The 18,165-nt window shown below is 48.2% G+C and overlaps 1 protein-coding gene across 5 annotated transcripts in view; it reads left to right on the forward strand.

Moving 5' to 3' along the window:
• The first annotated feature begins 6,231 nt into the window (after positions 1-6,231).
• The window catches only part of NCKAP5L (NCK associated protein 5 like), a 30,214-nt gene continuing 18,280 nt past the window's right edge, over positions 6,232-18,165 (forward strand). For 2 of the 5 annotated variants that reach the window (XM_047743243.1, XM_047743242.1), the window contains exon 1: positions 6,232-6,348. The gene's annotated coding sequence lies outside the window, so the exon portion shown is untranslated. The remainder of the gene's footprint in view (positions 6,349-18,165) is intronic. The other 3 variants (XM_047743245.1, XM_047743241.1, XM_047743239.1) reach the window with 3 other exon arrangements.

Genomic DNA, 18,165 nt, shown 5'->3' on the forward strand with positions numbered 1-18,165 from the left:
CCATTTCAGTGAGTGACCCTCCCATCTGCAAGTTACCCAGTCTGTAAGTCTTGGCTTAGCTCTCTGCTTCCCTCCCCTTCCAAGCCCAAGACCTGCTGACTCTGCTACTCTTTATTTCTTGAGGTGATCTCCTCTCCATCACCACTATCACTTTCCTAGTCCAAAGTACATCATTTCTCATTTTTCCCCTCAATTACTATAAAAACTTTCTGTCTGTTCTCCGACTTCAATCTTGCTTTCTCTCTAAACCGTTCTCCACATTGCAACCACAGTAATCTTTCTAAAATGCAATTCTGATTCTGTCAACCCTCGGCTTAAAACCATTCGAAGGACTGATGGGAGCAGTGATCTACCGGTCACTCATCAGCACCACATGCACCATTAGGCTATGCTACCAAACTGTTTTACTACTAGCAGCTTCTAGCAACAAGAGGCCTAAGAGACCCAGCCTGTTTTATAACAGACAACTCAAGTAAAAAACAATATGTGATGGGGTACCTGAGTGGCTCAGTCAGTTGAGCATCCAACTCTTGGTTTCAGCTGAGGTCACGATCTCAGGGTCGGGAAGTTGAGCCCCACATGGGATTCCGAGTTCAGCAGGTAGTCTGCTTCAGATTCTGTCCCTCTCCCTCCCTCTGCCCACCCCCGCCCCCCCGCCGCTCTCTTTCCCTCTCTAAAATAAATAAATCTTTTTGGAAAACCAACCATGGGACTTCTGTATAATTTTTAATAATTTAAGTGAATAATACCACTGAGGAATTAAAGTGTCTTAAGCCCCATCAAAGACAAAAAGTGATCATGGGGTAATAATAGTTATACCTCATTAACCTCCTGTCAGTGAAAATGAAGGTTTATAAAATATGGCGAATCTGCCAAAATCTGAACGCCTAAACTTCCAAATGTACAAGAGCCTTTGGATAAGGAGGGCAGATACTTGCTCTGACAAGTGCAGATGTTCTGGCTGTGGGTTTTTTTTTTTTTTTTTTTTAAGGGTAAACATCTAAATGAAAAGTTAAAAAATCCAGATGGTCTGTTTATTTCCCAAAATTTAGTTATTTGGAAAGATCCCAAAATAGTTAGAAATGCTTGGCATACTATTAAGGTTTTTCTACACTGTGCTTTTGGAATGCGGTAGATACATGGAGTCTTACAGGCTTTTTAAGCCCTGTGAGGAAAAGTTCATGTCTAAATTTTGGTGTAAACCCAGGACTAGCCCTCTAATCCCTATTCAATAAATATTGGATGATTGAGTAAGAATTAATGCTGCAAGTTTCCAAAAATGCCACTATCTATCATCAAGCTCCCTAAAGACTCCACCAAAACACTATTAGAACATGATGGCTCAGTCAATTATGCGTCTGCCTTCAGTTCAGGTCATGATCCCAGGCTCCTGGGATGGAGCCCTTGTATTGGGCTCCTCACTTAGCAGGGAGACTGCTTCTCCCTGTCACTCTGCCTTCTGCTCTGCCTGCTTATGCTCTCTCTCTGCCAAATAAATAAAATCTTTAAACAAAAACAAGCAAACAAAAAACTATTAGAATAAATGACTAATAGGGGCACCTGGATGGCTCAGTCTGTTAAGCGTCTGACTTTGGCTCTGATATTGGAGTCAGAGTCTTGGGATCAAGCCCCGTGTCTGGCTCTGCACCCAGTGGGGAGTCTGTTTGTCCTTCTGTCTCTGCCCCTCCTCTACTCATGCTCTCTCTGTCTCTCAAATAAATAAATAAAATCCTTTTTAAAAAGATAAGTGACTAATAAATTCCATAAAGTTTCAGGATATACACTTAATATACAGAAAGCTGTTGTGTTTTTATAACACTAATAATGAACTATCAGAAAGAAATTTAGAAAACAATCCCATTCACAATTACATCAAAAGAATAAAATACCTAGAAATAAATTTAACCGAGGAAGTAATAAGACTTGTACTCCGAAAACTATAACACATTGATGAAATTGAAGAAGACACAAATAAATGGAAGGATACACCCTGTTCATGAATTGGAAGAATTAATATTGTTAAAATGTTCATATTAGCCAAAGCAATCTACAGATTCAATGCAATCCAATGACATTTTTCACAGAAATAGAACAAATAATCCTAAAATTTGTATGGAACCACAGAAACCCCCAAATAGCCAAAGCAATCTTGAGAAAGAACAAAGGTGGAAACATCACACTCCCTGCTCCCTGATTTCTTTTTTTTTTTTTTAAAGATTTTTTATTTATTTGACAGATCACAAGTAGGCAGAGAGGCAGGCAGAGAGAAAGGAAGGGAAGCAGGCTCCCCGCTGAGCAGAGAGCCCGATGTGGGGCTCCATCCCAGGACCCTGAGATCATGACCTGAGCCGAAGGCAGCGGCTTTAACCCACTGAGCCACCCAGGCGCCCCCCTGATTTCAAACTATACTACAAAGCTGAATGGTACTGTCACAAAACAGATACAAAGGCCAATGGAACAGAACTGAGAACCGAGAAATCAATCCACACATAATATGATTATTAAACTACAACAGAGGAGGCAAGAATATACAATAGGGGAAAGATCATCTCTTCAATAAACGGTGTTGGGAAATTGTACAATAATATGCAAAAGAATGAAACTGAATCCCTATCTTAACATCGTACAAAAAAATCAACTCAAAATGGATTAAAGACTTGAATGTAAGGCCTGAAGCCATAAAAGTCCTCGAAGAAAACATGAGCGATTAGTTCCTTGACATCAGTCTTACCAATATTTTTGGGGATCTGACTCCGCAGGCAAGGGCAACAAAAGCAAAAAAATAAACAAATGGGACTATATCAAACTAAAAACCTTTTTGCACAGCAGAGCAAGTTCTCAAGAAAACAAAAAGGCAAGTTACTGAATGGAAGAAAATATTTGCAAGTCATATATGTGATAAGGGGCTAATTTCTAAAATATATAAAGAATAGCAGGGGTACCTGGGTGGCTTGGTTGGTTGAGCAACTGCCTTCCACTCAGGTTGTGGTCTCAGGGTCCTGGGATTGAGTCCCCCGTGGGGCTCCCTGGTCAGCGGGAAATCTGTTTCTCTCTCTTTTTCTGCAGCTCCCTCTGCTGCTCCCCCTAGCTGTGCTCTCTCTCAAGTAAATAAAATCTTTTTTAAAAAATAGAAAACAAAAAAAAATCTGATTTAAAATTGGTGGGGGGCAGGGCAAAAAAAGTTAAAAATAAAATGGGCAGATGGTCTGAGTGACGTTTTTCCAAAGACATAGTAATAGCCAAGAAGCACATGAAAGATGCTCAGTCTCACCTAACCATCACAGAAATGCACATCAAAGCCATAATAAGGTATCACTTCACAGAATGGCTAGTTTAAAAAAAAAAAAACAAAAAAAAAAACAAGAAATAATAAGTGTTGGGGCACCTAGGTGGCTCAGTGGGTTAAGCGTCTGACTTTGGCTCAGGTCATGATCTCAGGGTCCTGCAATCGAGCCCTGCATAGGGCTCTCTGCTCAGTGGGAAGTCTGCTTGTCCCTCTGCCTCTGCCCTTTCCCCTGATTGTGCTCTTTCTCTCTCAGATAAATAAAACCTTTATAAAAAAAAAAAAAAGAAAAGAAAAAGAAATAACAAGTGATGACAAGGATGTGGAGAAAAGCAATCACTTGTGCCCTGTTGGTGAGAATGTAAATTGGTGCAGCCACCATGGAGAACAGTATGGAAGTTACTTAAAAGGTTGAAAAGAACTACCCTATAATCCAGCAATTCCACTCTGGTTTTTATTCCAAGAAAACCAAACACCCCCATGTTCACTGTAGCATTATTTACAAGCCAAGATATGGAACAACCTAAGTATCCATCAATAAATGAGTGAATAAATAAGATGTGGAGGGTGTGTGTGTGTGTGTGTGTGTGTGTGTGTGTATAATACATATATACATACAATGGAATATTACTCAGCCATAAAACAGAATGAAATCTTGCCGCTTGCAGCAATAAGGATGGAACTTGAGGGTATTATGCTAAGTCCAGTAAGTAAAAAAAAAGACAAATACCCTATGATTTAACTTACATATGGAATCTGAAAAACAAAACAAACAAAATGGGACATATAGATACAGAGAACAGACTGGTGGTTGCCAGAAAAGAGGAGGGTAAGAGAGTGGGCAACATGCATGAAGGGAATCAAGAGGTTTAAACTCCAAATTATAAAATAAATAAGTAATGGGGACATATTTTATAACATGAGGATTATGGTCAACATTGTATTAACTTTGGTGACACATGATAACTAGACTGGTGATCATTTTGCAGTATATATCAATGAGTCACTATGTTGTATACCTGAAACCAATATGATATTTCAGTCATAATACTTCAATTTAAAAAAAGATAAGGTGAGCTTTCTCAGAAATGAAAACATGTTCACGAAGAGATCTGCACAAGAACAGCCCTTTTCTAATAACCCCAAAACTGGGAAACACCCAAATATACATCAACTGGAGAATGGATAAACAAATTGTGATATATTCATACAATGAAATATTACTCAGTGATTAAAAAAAAAGAATAGATTCACATTAGTGAAAAACATTACTAAGCTAAAGAATATAGACACAAAAAAAGCGCATACTATTTGATTACACTTATGTGAAATCCAAGAACAGCCAAAACTACGGTGACAGAATTCAGGATGTTGCAGGGGGTGGGTGGTGGTAGGTGCAGGGTAGTTAACAATACATATAAAGGGGCAGAGGGAATTTTCTGGAGTAACGACTCATTATCTTGTTTTCAGTGTTACATAGCTGTATATTATTGTTGAAATTCACCAATTAGAACACCTGAGATCTGTGCATTTTATTGTATGTTAAGGATAAATCAATAAATTTGTTTTAAACCAAAGGTGAGAGAGCTGGTGAGAATAATCATCATGACATCTTTTAGGCTCCAGTAATAACTGACCTCAGACACTCACTTCTTTGCTCAAGAACACAAAATAACTTTTTATCACTTATCCTCTCAAATCTGTACCCTCATTCTGATCTCCCTATAAAATCTCCTCCACTAACTTCCACTTCTCACCCAGCCAAGGTGATCTGCTCACTGTCCCAGGCAGCTAATTTGCTCTTTCCTACCTGAGTCTCCTTGTGTCCTTACTGTGCCTGAATCTATTCAAATTCTCTCTGCCCTTCAAATCCCATTCTAAATTAGGGAGCCTCCTTCAGAGAGGAACTCTTGGCTAATCCTAGCCAATTTGAGCACCCCAAGATCCCCCAGCTTTTATGTTCCTTTATTGGACTAATATGATGCGTTAATACATTCTGTGTACACCCACAACAGAAGCTATTTTAATGAAAATGGGCAGAGACTGTGGCTAGGCCTCCCTTTGTATTTCTCTAATAACCCCATCAGAACCTGCATTAACGGGCTGGTCACCACCATGCAAATTGTGAAGACCATACGGTATCGAGACAAGGACAAATAGATATTTAATCAAGGACCAATGAGAATGGTACTGAACGGAGCTCTGAGGCCCTGCCGGGGTCTAGGTGGGCTGTTTACTTTTTTTTCTTTTAAGCACGCGGTTAGTTCAACAGGGCAGGTACCCGTCCCCACCGAGATAGCAGCAAGTCGCTGAGAACAAGGTTTTATCTTTCTTCTGCTCAGCCTTACCTCCTCCTGTGAGGAAACGACCAGCCCTACTCTGAAAGCAACGGAGCCTGTTCCCAGCGCCCAGTTTCCCGTATTATTGGGAGGACCTAATCCCGATCCGGAGGAGGAAAAGTGAGGAGGGAGCACTTAAGGCCAAGGAGGCATTCAAGCGTCTTCCCATAGATTTACACCCAACACGTAAGCAGGAAGGCAAATTACAAACACCAACGCTCACAACCACATATACACGTGCACACCCAGCCCCACAGAAGCAGACGCGCATGCCCGTGGCTCCGCGAGCACCTACTTAGTTTTCTCTGCTATAGATGCCCCCCATTCCACCCCTGCTCGGCCCAGCGCTGCTTCTCCAACCCCCGCACCCAGGAGGTTTACCAACCCGGACCCGACCCGGCCCGAGGAGAGCGTTTCAGTATAGGGGGAGGGGAGGTCCTTCCCACCCGGGAGGAAGCGGCGCTCTCCGGACGGGCGGACTTAGCTCTAGTCCTGGGAACATCTGGCGGGGGGCTGGGAGGGGCGCGCATCCAAGGCGAACGTGGATTGGCTGCACGGAAGGAGGGAGGCGGGGCCCGGGCGAGGGGCGGGGCTCACTGGCCCCTTTAAAGCCTTGACATCAAGAGGCGGCCCCAGCACCCCCCTTCTTCTGCCCCCCGCCCCCGAGCCGCGGCCATGGACCCGGCAGATCCGGCCTGCCCCGGCTCAGCTCAACACCTGATTTCGGTGAGTTCCAGGCCTACTAGGGATTTAAAGGGCAGCGAGTGGAGGGTCTATAAGCTGTGGGCTGGGGGTGGGCGGTTTGAAGGGTAAGGCTCTTGTGGCAGGCTTGGGTCGGAGGGGGCGGCGCGCCTTCTGCCCGGACCTTGCTGCCAGTCCTTCCCTCCCGCCTCACTGTCCCCGGCGGAGGTGGGGGGGTCCGGCTGCGACTCTGTCCACCCCCACCCCATCCCCTCCCGCCCCCCGCGCCCTCCTCGCGCACACTCCATGGCCCCGGAAGGGAAACTTTCGGGACAGGGGGATGTTCCGGGGGCCGGTCTCCCTCCCTCTTTGAAAGCACTGACCTTGCCCCAGCTGCGCACCCCACCCCACCCGCATCCCACCGTCCGGGTGCCGCTTAGCGGTGCTGGGTTGTTGCGCTGTGGGGGGGATCTGGGGGGGTGCAGGGAGGGAGACTCTCCCCAAAGCGCAGGCGCGGAGACGAGCCCTGGGCTCCTCTTCGCCCTCCTTGCAGTCCCCGTGGCCTGGGGCGGTAGGGCGTGGGGAAGATGGGGAGAGGCGGAGAGATCAGGGTCTCTAGGAACAATCCTTCGGTGGCTTTGAGGGGCTGTGAGAAGGAAGGAGGCGGGGGACCGGCAGACTGAACACTGAAGAGAGGCTGAGGGAGGGAGAAGGGTTGGGCAGGGTGTGGGGCCAGGGCAGCGCCTGCAAAAAAGCCTCTCTGGGTCCTGGCTGCGGTGCCAGAAGAATGCAGAGAATTTATCTGTGCCCGACACTCCCCTGGCCTAGGCCGACTAGAAAATCGGCTCACCGAACCCCAGCCCCCTTTTCCTTATTCTGGACTCAAGATCCTAGGTCTCCAGCCCTGGCACTGCCCCAGCGGCGCAGAGGTCCCTCACCTCCCGCAGGCTTGGTTTTCCAGATTCTCAGCGCTTTCCACCCAGCTTGCCAGCTGCTACTTAAATGCTCGTCTTTCTGAGGAACCAGAGGTCTTAGACTGATGGGTTCCTGGCTGTAAAGGCAAATCCCTCTTATTCCCTCCCAACCGCTCTCTCCCTCCCCTCGGATCCTCCTGCCTAAGCACAATTGTCTGCCAGAGATAGTGGCTGGAGGCAGATGCCTAGGACAGGGATGATACTGGGAGACAGTAGAGAGGAAGTCAATGTCTAACCATTCTATGGTCTGTACTTAATGGGGAAAATGAACCCAGCCCAGCTACCTTGTTGCAGACCCTGTCTTGCAAGACCCCTTGTCTTTCAGGAAGGGAGACACAAAATTCACTACTCATATGGGTTCCCTGTCTTTCTAGGAACAGCCTAGTTTAGTGGGTTTCTTGCTTCAGAGAAACATGTGTATTCCTGTCTGGGGAGATAGTTGCACATAGTTCAACTTTGTTTTCAAAGTCTGTGGTCTGTGCATGAGGTGGCTCAGGCCCTCTAGCATCTTTCTTCAGCTTCGGTCTCTGGAACAGAGTGGGAACCTGGAGAGGCAGATGGCCTGGGTTGCAGGGAAGAAGGTTGTTCCACAATGCACAGAAACCAATGTGCATGAGGACCAGGCTCCTGTCCCTGTGGACTGGGAGTCAGAAGCCCTGGTCCCTACTCTTCCCAGCTTGCTGTGACTTTGGCCCAGATAGTCCACCTCTCTGGGGCTCTTTTCCCTCATCTGTAAAATTCAGCCGTTGTACTGGAAAGCTCTAACATTCCCTTTCACTTTTTGACATTGTGTGGTTCCACTGATAAGTGAATCTGAAAGGGAGAAAGGTCCCCTGGCTGGGTGACTTAGTTTGAGGAGGTAGGTGTTGGCTGATGCAGTTTGAAATCACAGTAACTTAGCACTAGAACCTTGGGTGGAAGGTTGCAGGCTCCTTTATTCTACCTAAGAATAGCCATTGTCTTGTTCACCCCTGGTGGCTTGGGGTATGAACTCTTGCTGCCTGGGGTTTGGCCCACCCATCAAGGTCTCTGCCGAGATATCCTGGCAGGCCAGTCTTTGAGTTGGGCCTTTGGGGAGGAGTTGAGAGAAGAGAAGGGTAGGCAGCCAAGGGCCAGCCGGGTAAGTAGATTCCCAGGAGACAGTTTGCATCTCAGCTGTTGGGACTTGTTTTAGGATCTGAGCCAGGGAACACTGTACACTCATCCACCCTCTTATGAGAAGAGGATGAGAGCCCCATTGTCGTTGGCCATCTCCCTCCCTGGCCCTACTCACCTCACCTGTGCACTCCCACCCTCCAGTGCCCAGGCAGTGGGCTTAAGGAGTTTTCCCTGCTAGCCTCACCAGCCCAGCCAGCCTTCGGGGCCTTTCCTCGGCAGCCTGACAGCAGGGAGAGACTGCCCCAGCCCCACCTTTCCCAGCCTCCTTCCCTCCTGGGGCTATGGTTTCTCGGGAGTCAGGCTCTCCAGGTTGGGACTTGCTCTCTAGCCCAGGAGCCAAAGGCCTTCACGTTTTCCTTGTTTGTTTTCATCCTTGATCTCCCAGGTGCCAGGAGGGATGTTCCAGGAGCTGGTGGTTAGAGAGGCTGTGGGATTGGTTGGATGTGGGACACACTGTCTGCATTGCTTTTCCCTTTGCTAGCTCTCCCGGGCCTGGGGACCCCTCTTCCCTGGGCCCTGCTGTCCATGGACTGAAGCTGCCATAGAAGGTGTTTAGGTTAGACCCCAAGGAAACCTTCCTCAGTGCGAGGAGCCCCTGGAATGGAAAATGGAAGCTCCCAGGGAGGTCAGTTTCCCAGAAAGTGGTTAATGGTGGAGTCCCTGTCAGAGTAAAGGATGCGGCTGTTGCTAGGCAGAGGCTGCTGTTTCCTCTTGGGGTGTGGCTCCGAGGCTGGCCAGCCAGAGGCCCCGTTAGAAGCAGGAGGAGAAAGGACCCTTGCCCGGTAGCTGAAGAGGGGACCCTGGCCCCATCCGCTCTGGGTCACCAGAACTGCATCTCTCAGAACAAACACCACTTCTCACCCTGCTCCCAGCTCCTCCCCCGGTTCACCACCAGCACCACAGCCTGCTTTTGAAAATCCTCACCCGAACCTGGCAGGCTCCTGCAGCCCCAGTCTGGCTGCACTAATGGACTGATTGGATTTTTCTATACTTGGAGTTTGGGATTTCTGATTGAACATGCAAATTTATGTAAATCAATCTGGGATCTGCCACCACATCAAAACAACATTGGAGTCATAGGCTGGAAGGAATCCTAGAGACATCTAGTCCAACGCCCTCGTGTTAAAAATGGGGAAACTAGAGTCCAGAGGGGGAAGTGATTCATACAATGATGAGTGTCAGTGGTGGGGCTCCTGACCCTGGGCTAGTGTGTTGCATGATCCCACTCAGCCTTAATTTCTCAGGCGTGAAGTGCCTGGCAGAATTAAAGCAGAAAGGGCAGTTCTGGAACCTGAGATTGTGGAGAGCTGGACCCTTGGAGGGTCAGGTGTCATCTCAGGGCCTCCCCAGGGGCTCTGGTCAGATCTGCCAGGCTGAGGAAAAATAACTTCAGATCCCTTCGAACAACACCCTTGTTTTTCCCCAGGCCCTGCCCTGGAAGGTGGGAGGACAAGGTCATTGGTTGGTGCCTGCCTTGGCCCTTGTGGTTTTCCCAGAGCTGAGACTGGGTCTGTTCCAGCATCTATCACAGTACCAGGGACACAGTAGGCTGGGTTGGCTCCGCATAGGCACACGTCTCTGGCTTTCCCCTCCCATCTGAGTGTGAGTCTCTGCTGCTTCCCTCCATGATTATGGTGGGAATAGATCTTAGGCTCCTGTGACTTTTTGTCTCCCCTCCCCTGCTCTTGCTATAAGAAGGATCTCATTATTCTGAGATTGGTGTCAAAGTTGGAAGGGGGCTGCAGAGATGGGCTCGGGTCCCTAGGAAGTAGTCTCCCCACTTCTTGACATGTCTTTGATCGGATCCACACACACCCCCACCCGCCGCCTGCTGCAAGACGCCCCCTGTTCGTGCTTCACAGACGGCAGTGCCTACGGCATGGGCCCATTTGGAGGTCTGAGCCCTCACTTACCCCACGGTGCCCGCAAGCATGGCAGCGACGGCAGAGATGCCCAAAGCAGCTGTTGGCCTGCCTTGCCATACTTTGGCAGGGTGAGCGTGTGGGCTCAAGATCAGAGGCCCCAACTCCCAAGCTAAGGCCACCACCCAAGCCCTGCTGCAGCCTAGGGAGGGGGCTTGGGACACATCTGGGGGTCTTCCTCACCTTCCTCCTAAACCCAGACCCTGCTGACTCTGGAGGGAGAGCCTCCCCCACCCCATCTTCCCAAAACACAGCAAATAGGAAGCCAGCTCCTCCAGTTCCTCACTGCCCAGCGGCCCTCAGCTCCTATAGCCTTAGTTGCATGTGAGGGGAAGTCTTCCCTGCGCCTCAGTTTCCCAGTCTGTGCAGATGGATTAATGACACCTCATCACTGGGGTGTGGCACCTGCTCGGTTTTCCCAGCTCTGGGAGCTACACGGATGAAAGAGGCCCAAGGAGGCCAGGCTGTTATTAAGGTGAATTATCACTGCTGTTATTACTGATTTCTAAAAGTCAAGCAGCCACTGAGGAGAGCCCAGGCAGGCACAGCTCCCTGGACCCTTATGGCGGTCCTTCAGCTCTGGGAGATCTCCAGTACTCACTAGGCTTTTAGAAATATCTCTGTCTCTATCTAGAGAGATATTTTAAAAGGAGTGATGACCCCATTCTGCTTCTCACACTGATGCCCTCAAGGCTGGAGCCATGGTCGGCGCTGCCGGGGTGCTGGTCCGCGGTTCTCTCTCTCACTCAGGGCTTGAAATGATCCCTCCCCACTGACCCTCTGGGTAGAAGAATGATGAGGTTTTTCCTCAGTGGGACTGTGAGGGGCCCCAGAACTCCTGGGGTGTGGCCCTAGGGTTCTCAGCAGTCATTGTTCCTATGGGCTGATTCATTTCACCCCCGGCTGGCTTGATGTGGGGGCTGTAATTGGTCCTTTTGTATGAGGATCTGTTGAGACACCCCCAGAACCTGCCCGCAGCAGCTGCAGCAACCTCCTGGTGTCCTTTACCCCAACTTCCTCCCACCTGCCCCAAAGTCTCCCCTTGCCCAACCACCCACCTCTGCTCCTGCCCTTTGGGATCTAGAATGAACTCAGCTCTTACCCAGGAGGAGGGGGCCCTGACCAGCTTCCACACAGTCTTGGTGCTCCCTTGCCTCACCACAGGCTGGGGGTGGCAGGACCTCTCTCCTAGCCCAGGGGGAGAGGGAGTGAAGACACGTGTCCTCTGGCCAGAGTCCCCATGCTCATCTAGCCAGACCTCCTCACTTCTCCCTTGTCCCAAGGGCCTGTTCCCTACTTCCTACTAGGGGAGGAGAGTAGATCACCCCAGCTGGGAGGGGCTTTAGAAATCCCCTAGGCAGGTGGTGGTTCCTTCTAACATTTTTTTTTAAAGTTCTGTATTTTATTTTTTCACTAGACTTTTTAAGAAATATAGTCCAGGGGTGGCCTGGGTGGGTTAAAACCTCTGCCTTCGGCTCAGGTCATGATCTCGGGGTCCTGGGATCAAGCCCCGCATTGGGCTCTCTGCTCAGTGGGAAGCCTGCTTCCTCCTCTCTCTGCCTGCCTCTCTGCCTACTTGTGATCTCTCTCTGTCAAATAAATAAATAAAATCTTAAAAAAAAAAAAGAAATATAGTCCAAAAATCAAACTGATACAGAAAAGTCTGTGTTGAGAAATTGTGCTCCCACTTCCACCCCCTTTACCCTCCGCAGATAGTCACTTACCAGTTTCTCACTATCCCTCAAGAATGTCTTTACACAAAACAAATATAAATACCTACTCCTATTCGTCTCCCTTATCCAAAAGATAGCAGATAGCATACACTGTCCTTTCTCTCTTATCTGTTGGCAGTATCTGGGTGGGCATGGATTTCTCCCACCACCTCTCAGTTCTCAGGTGTCTGATCTTTACTGCCCAGCCCAGGGTCACCCAGTGACCCCAGGCCATGAGCAAGGATTGTTCACCTTTGTACTCTAAACTTCATTCAGGTGCCAAGGTTTAGGCCAAAATCAGCCTCTGAGGCATTCTCAGCAGTCACTGTGTGCAAGGTGTTGTGCTAGACTGTGAGGGTACAGTGGTGATCCCAAAAGGCTACCATAATCAAATATTTCAGCAGTTACAGAGCCACAGCTATGATGCAGCCTACAAAGAAAGGGCACATGCTGTAAGAGCAAGTAATCCGAGGCCCTGGGCCACCTTGGGGTGTGCGGGAGTGTGCAGGTACTGTGGGGAGGCATGTGGCATGGCACAGCAGGAAGCCAGGGAGGGGGCGGGTAAGGCAGGAGGCTGCCGCCAGGCCTGTAAGTATAGTGCCATGTGACCTGGAAAGCTGGGTTTTTCAACTTGACTTCTGTGGCTTCTCTTCTCCCCCCTCTCCCAGTCTGTAGGATGTCCTAGGCCCTTTGAGTTTTATTACATCCAAGACAAGAAACCCCCTCCTCTGCCAGATGGTGCTGCTGATGCCTCCTCCCCACCCCCACCCCACTGCCTTCTCTCCCCAGCTCAGGGCCTGCAGGCTCCCGAAGCCAGAGCCTTCCTTTCCCCTGTCGGCCGAAGGGAAGTTGGGGGGTGTTTGCTTCTAACTTCCTCTCTAGACGGCACCTCACTTCCTGTCCCTGGGCCCAGAAAAAGGCTAAAAGCTTATGAGTTTGCTGACCCTTCCTCTGCCTACTCCCCACCCCCACCCCCCGCTTTCCTGGGAAGCCCATGGGTCCTATAGGAGGAAGACAGAATCAAAACCAAGGGCTTCTTGGGGCACCTGGGTGGCTCAGTTGGTTAAGTGTCTGCCTTCGGCTCAGGTCATGACTTGGGGTCCTGGGATCGAGTCCAATATCAGGCTCTCTGCTCAGCAGGGAGTTTGCTTGTCCCTCGGCTCCTCCCCACACTTGTTCTGTCTCTCTCTCAAATAAATAAAATCTTAAAAGCAAGCAAGCAAACAAAAACAAAGACCTCTCCCTAAAAGCCCTGCTGAGCTTCTTCAACCCCCTACCCCACACGAGGGGATCTGTCTTCACAGCTGCAGTCCCTTTCTAGACATGATCTCATCCTTCTGTGCCCTGCAAGAAAAGTTAGAGCGAGTTCACCCCACTTTACAGATAGGAAAACTGAGTCCCAGATGGGTTCTAATCATTAGTCACTAGTTCTAGTCACTAGTCACTCAGAGGCCAAGCCAAAACCAGAATCCAGGAAGCCTCCTCCCACTTGTGGGCACAAGTAAGAGCAGAGTCCAGTTAGAGCTTTGTGGGTGAGCCAGAGCCACTCTCTGTTCCCAGAGAAGGCTGTGGCTTCCTGCCAGAGCTGGCAGCCGAGGTCATCTCCACGCTCTGGCCACATGGCACCCACTGAGTCAACACCAAAGCTGCCTGGACGTGGAAGGCACTTGACTGGCCAGAGCCTATTCTCTTTGAAGAAAGAGGCCAGGATAGGAACCTGGGGGAGTGAGTACAAGGGGCCAAGCTTGGGGGCTGGGATGGCATAGCCAGCAGGTGCAGCCCGAGGGCCCGCCGGCCGTGTAGCCTCCCAGGCCCTCTTCCTCTTGGATCTGAGAGCAGAGAGCTGACGTTCCAGTAGTCAACTCAGCAGTCGCCTCCATGACTGCCTCCAGGAGCCTCTCTGCCTCAGCTCTTCCTGTGGAATCCAGCACGTGTCTCTGGTTACACCCCGGGTGTTGAAAATATGCTGACTCTGCTGTTGGGTCGGGAGATAGGAGAGGAGTTAGTAACTGGCATGGGCCAGGGGACTGGGAAACACTCACCTTCAGATGCCCTTGAGTCCAGCTGCACTGAGTCACTGCATTTCCGTCCAGACCCAGAGATTTCTGCCTCCTTCTGTTTCTGCCTTCCTTTTGCCTAGAATGACCCCCTTTGCCATTCCCTTGTACCTAAACCCCACCAATTTATAAAGTCTCCGTGCACTTGATGCCTTACGTTCTGAAAAATGGTTGTAGCTGCAGCATTATGTTTTCTCTCCTGATTTTTAAAGTTCACCAGATGACTTCTCTCGGGCCTCGTCCTCTGCTGTACAGCTATGACCCGCATGTATTATGTCCCCTAATAGACTGAACGCCCCAAGAATTCAGAAATGCTGACCCAGCTTTGAATTGCCCCCAAGTCCCCAGCCTCATGCCTCCTTCTGAGTGATCTGTTTGGAAGTATCTGCAGAAGGAACAGATTAGTCCCATTTGCCAGAGGGAGTTGCTAAGGCCTGGGAGTGGGTTGAGGGCTCGGAGAAGGTCTTTTCAACGTTAGGGACAAAGCTGAAAATGTCCCTTGCTTACCTCTCCGCGTGGTTTGTCCTCTGGGTCCTCAGAGCCATTTGGGCGGGGACAGTTGGGGGTCTTTAAGAGAAGCTGAGAAGCCCATCATCCCTTCTTTCTGGTCTTACTCTGTCTGGAAGAAAAGGAGGTGACCAGGGTTGGGGCTTCACTGGCAGAAAGTGTGGGGGAGCACAGAAATGCAGGCAGGGATCCTCCTAAGGGAACTCCCCTTCTAACAGCATGGGAAGTCCCCTCTTCCTCACAGGGGAGGACTAGAGAACAGGATGCATGATGGTTGGAGACACCGCTCCTGCGGAAGGCGCCTCAAGAAGCTACAGTCAGTGTGGACCGAGTCCATTCAGGACAGCTTTGCAGGGGAATTGCTCTGGGGCCGGGGCTGGGCTTCCACCCTGTGTCGAGGACTTTGGTCCGTCCCCAAAGCAATCAGAGGTCATGGGAAGGTTTGAGGCAGTAGGGACACAATCAGGGGTACAGTTTTAGAAAGAGGATTGCTCTGGTGGAGCTCCTTGGAAAAGTGATTATGGCAGGGAAAATATAAGATTAGTCTGGAATATCTTATGATGCCAGGAAGCAAGCAGATGTTCAAAAGTAAATACAGTTTTTTAAGATATTATTTATTTATTTCAGACAGAAAGAGCACGTGCATGGGGGCGGGAAGGGGAGAGGCAGAGAGAGAGGGAGCCAGATGTGGGATCATGACCTGAGCCAAAGGGGAACGCCCAACCAACTGAGCCACCCAGGTGCCTGGTAATTAACTTTTTTTAAATGGAGGCATGTGGAAAGAGGAGGAACCGACCAGAAAGAGTTCTTAATGATCAAAGCTGGAATTTAAGCAATGAAATAAGTGATGATAATATTGGATTCTAATCCAATGAATAAAATATCTATGAGTTCATGCTAATATAAATGTGTAATTAAGTAAATCAGTGGCAGAGAAGGGACTTCCTTTTCTTTTCTTTTTTTTTTTTTTTTAAGATTTTATTTATTTATTTGACAGAGAGAGAGCACACAAGTAGGGAGATTTAGAGAAGCAGGCTTCCTGCTGAGCAGGAGCCTGACATGGGGCTCGATCCATCATGACCCAAGCTGAAGGCAGGTGCCCAGCCAACTGAGCCACCCAGCCACCCTAGGGACAGCTCTTCCTTACAGAAAATTTCCAGTTAATAAATGTATAAGGAATAAGGGGAATCAAAAATTATCATTAGAACACTGCAGTAATTGCTGTAAGCAAGATCTACTAGTGAATCCTAAAATTAGTGGGTGAAAATTGAAGCAGAAACAGGGTATTTGCATGGTCACCAAGTATTGCCCCCCAAACTGGTTACTAATTACAAAAGGAAAAATAGTAATTTTACAACAGATAAACCCACTAGATACCACCTAACTAGCTGCTCAAGGTTAATCTCATCAGTCCTAAGACATCTCAACTTTATACCCCCTGATACAATGCACTGAGAAGGGCATATCACCTCTGCGTTATTCTTTCTCAAAAATTAATAACTTGGGCGCCTGGGTGGCTCAGTGGGTTAGGCCGCTGCCTTCGGCTCAGGTCATGATCTCAGGGTCCTGGGATCGAGTCCCGCATCGGGCTCTCTGCTCAGCAGGGAGCCTGCTTCCCTCTGTCTCTCTCTCTCTGCCTGCCTCTCTGTCTGCTTGTGGTCTCTCTCTGTCAAATAAATAAAAATAAAATCTTTAGAAAAAAAAATTAATAACTTCAGTCTCACTGGAGAAAACAACAAACAAATCCCAATAAGGGAACACTGTCCAAAATACTGACCTGATCAGTTCCCTTCCAAAATGTCAAGGTCATGAAAGACTACTGAGGAACTATCATGAATCATAGGAGAATAAGGAGATTTGGTGATTAAGTACAATGTGGGATCCTGGATTAGATATTGGAATAGAACATCAGTGGAAAGGACATCAGTGGAAAAACTGGGAAGATCCAAATAAAGTCTGTGGTTCAGGGTTTGTTTTTTTGTTTTTCTTTTTTTTTAGTTCTTTTTAGTTTTTTTGTTCTTCTGAAGAAAGTTGTAGAACAGTGAGAACATTGCTGTGTCTGTGTTTTTTAAAGTTGTGTATGTGTATACACAACCATACAAAACCAAAGTTTTAAAATACACACACATATACATAGAAACATAGAAGTAGAGATGCAAGATGGCTGGGCGGGGGGGGGGGGGGGCGCTCAGGGAGCATCATAGACCAGGCAAAAGTCATCTAGGAGAAGGTGGTCACCATCAAGAAAGTGAAAAGACAAGCTATGGAATAGGAGAAAATATTTGCAAGTCATATATCTTATTATAAGAGACTTATATTCAAAATATATAAAAAATCCTTTTAAGTTGATTTAAAAAAAAAACCAATAAATAAAAAATGGGCAAAAGATCTAAATAGACATTCCTCCAGGGAAGATATACAAATGGCCATTAAGCACATGAAAAGATGCTCAACATCCTTAATTAGGGAAATATAAACCATTTCCTTCATGAGGGATCACTTCACACTCAGGTGACTAGAATTCGAGAATCAGACAGTAGCCAGTGCTGAGGACATGGAGAAATGGAAACCTCATACATGGTGCCTTCCCTTTGAAAAACAATGTGGCAGTTCCTCCAAAAGGTAAACCTAAACTTACCACGTGATCCAGCAAGTCCCCTCCTGAGTATACACACCCAAGACAAGAGAAGTGAAAATTGCATCCACACAAAAACTTGCACATGAACGCTCACAGCAGCGCTACTCCTGAGAGCCAAAACGTGGAAACACGTCCATCAACAGATGAAGAGATAAACACCTGATGGCACATCAATTATTCTTCAGAATATTATTGGGCCAACAAAAGGAACGTAGTGCTGATCTGCGCATCAGCATGGCTGAGCCTTGCAGACATGAGGCAAGTGACAGAAGCCAGTCACAAAGACCGCCTGTTTGAGTCCATTCATCTGAGGTGTCCAGAAGAGGGAAATCTATAGACAGAAAACAGATTAGTTCAGGGGCGAGGGGGTGCTAATTAAAGGGTAATGAAAATATTCTACAGTTGTCACGATGGCCTAGATCTGTGACTGTACCATGAGCCACTGGATTGCACACTTTAAATGGGTGAGTCATAGGGGATGTGAACTATGTCTAGAAGCTTTAAAAAAAGTCCAGGAGGAAGTGGCCACCAGGGGCACTTGTGCCTGAGAAGGCAAAAGGGGTGGAAAAATCTTGTTTGGGTTGAGCATTGAGGCAGTTAACTGCTGACGTTGGACTGAGTCGAGGAAGGAGTGAGAAGTGAGGCTGGGTGTTTTGTTTTGTTTGGTTCTAGAAGTTTGAATTGGAAGGGCAGAAGAGGGCACTGTCTGGGGAAATGTCAGGAGGAAATTATTTTGTAGATGAAAGACACTTGAGAAGCTTTAACAGCGGATGGGAAAGGTCCCTTGAGGAGGTAAATACTGAAGATCTAAGTGGGGATGGGCCAGGGCAGGAAAGACTGGCCTTGCCTGGGAAGGCGGCAGCTGGTCTGCTGTACTGGGAGGAAATGAGGAGA

The sequence above is a fragment of the Lutra lutra genome, chromosome 8, assembly GCF_902655055.1.
Source record: "Lutra lutra chromosome 8, mLutLut1.2, whole genome shotgun sequence".
Taxonomy (NCBI): Eukaryota; Metazoa; Chordata; class Mammalia; order Carnivora; family Mustelidae; genus Lutra; species Lutra lutra.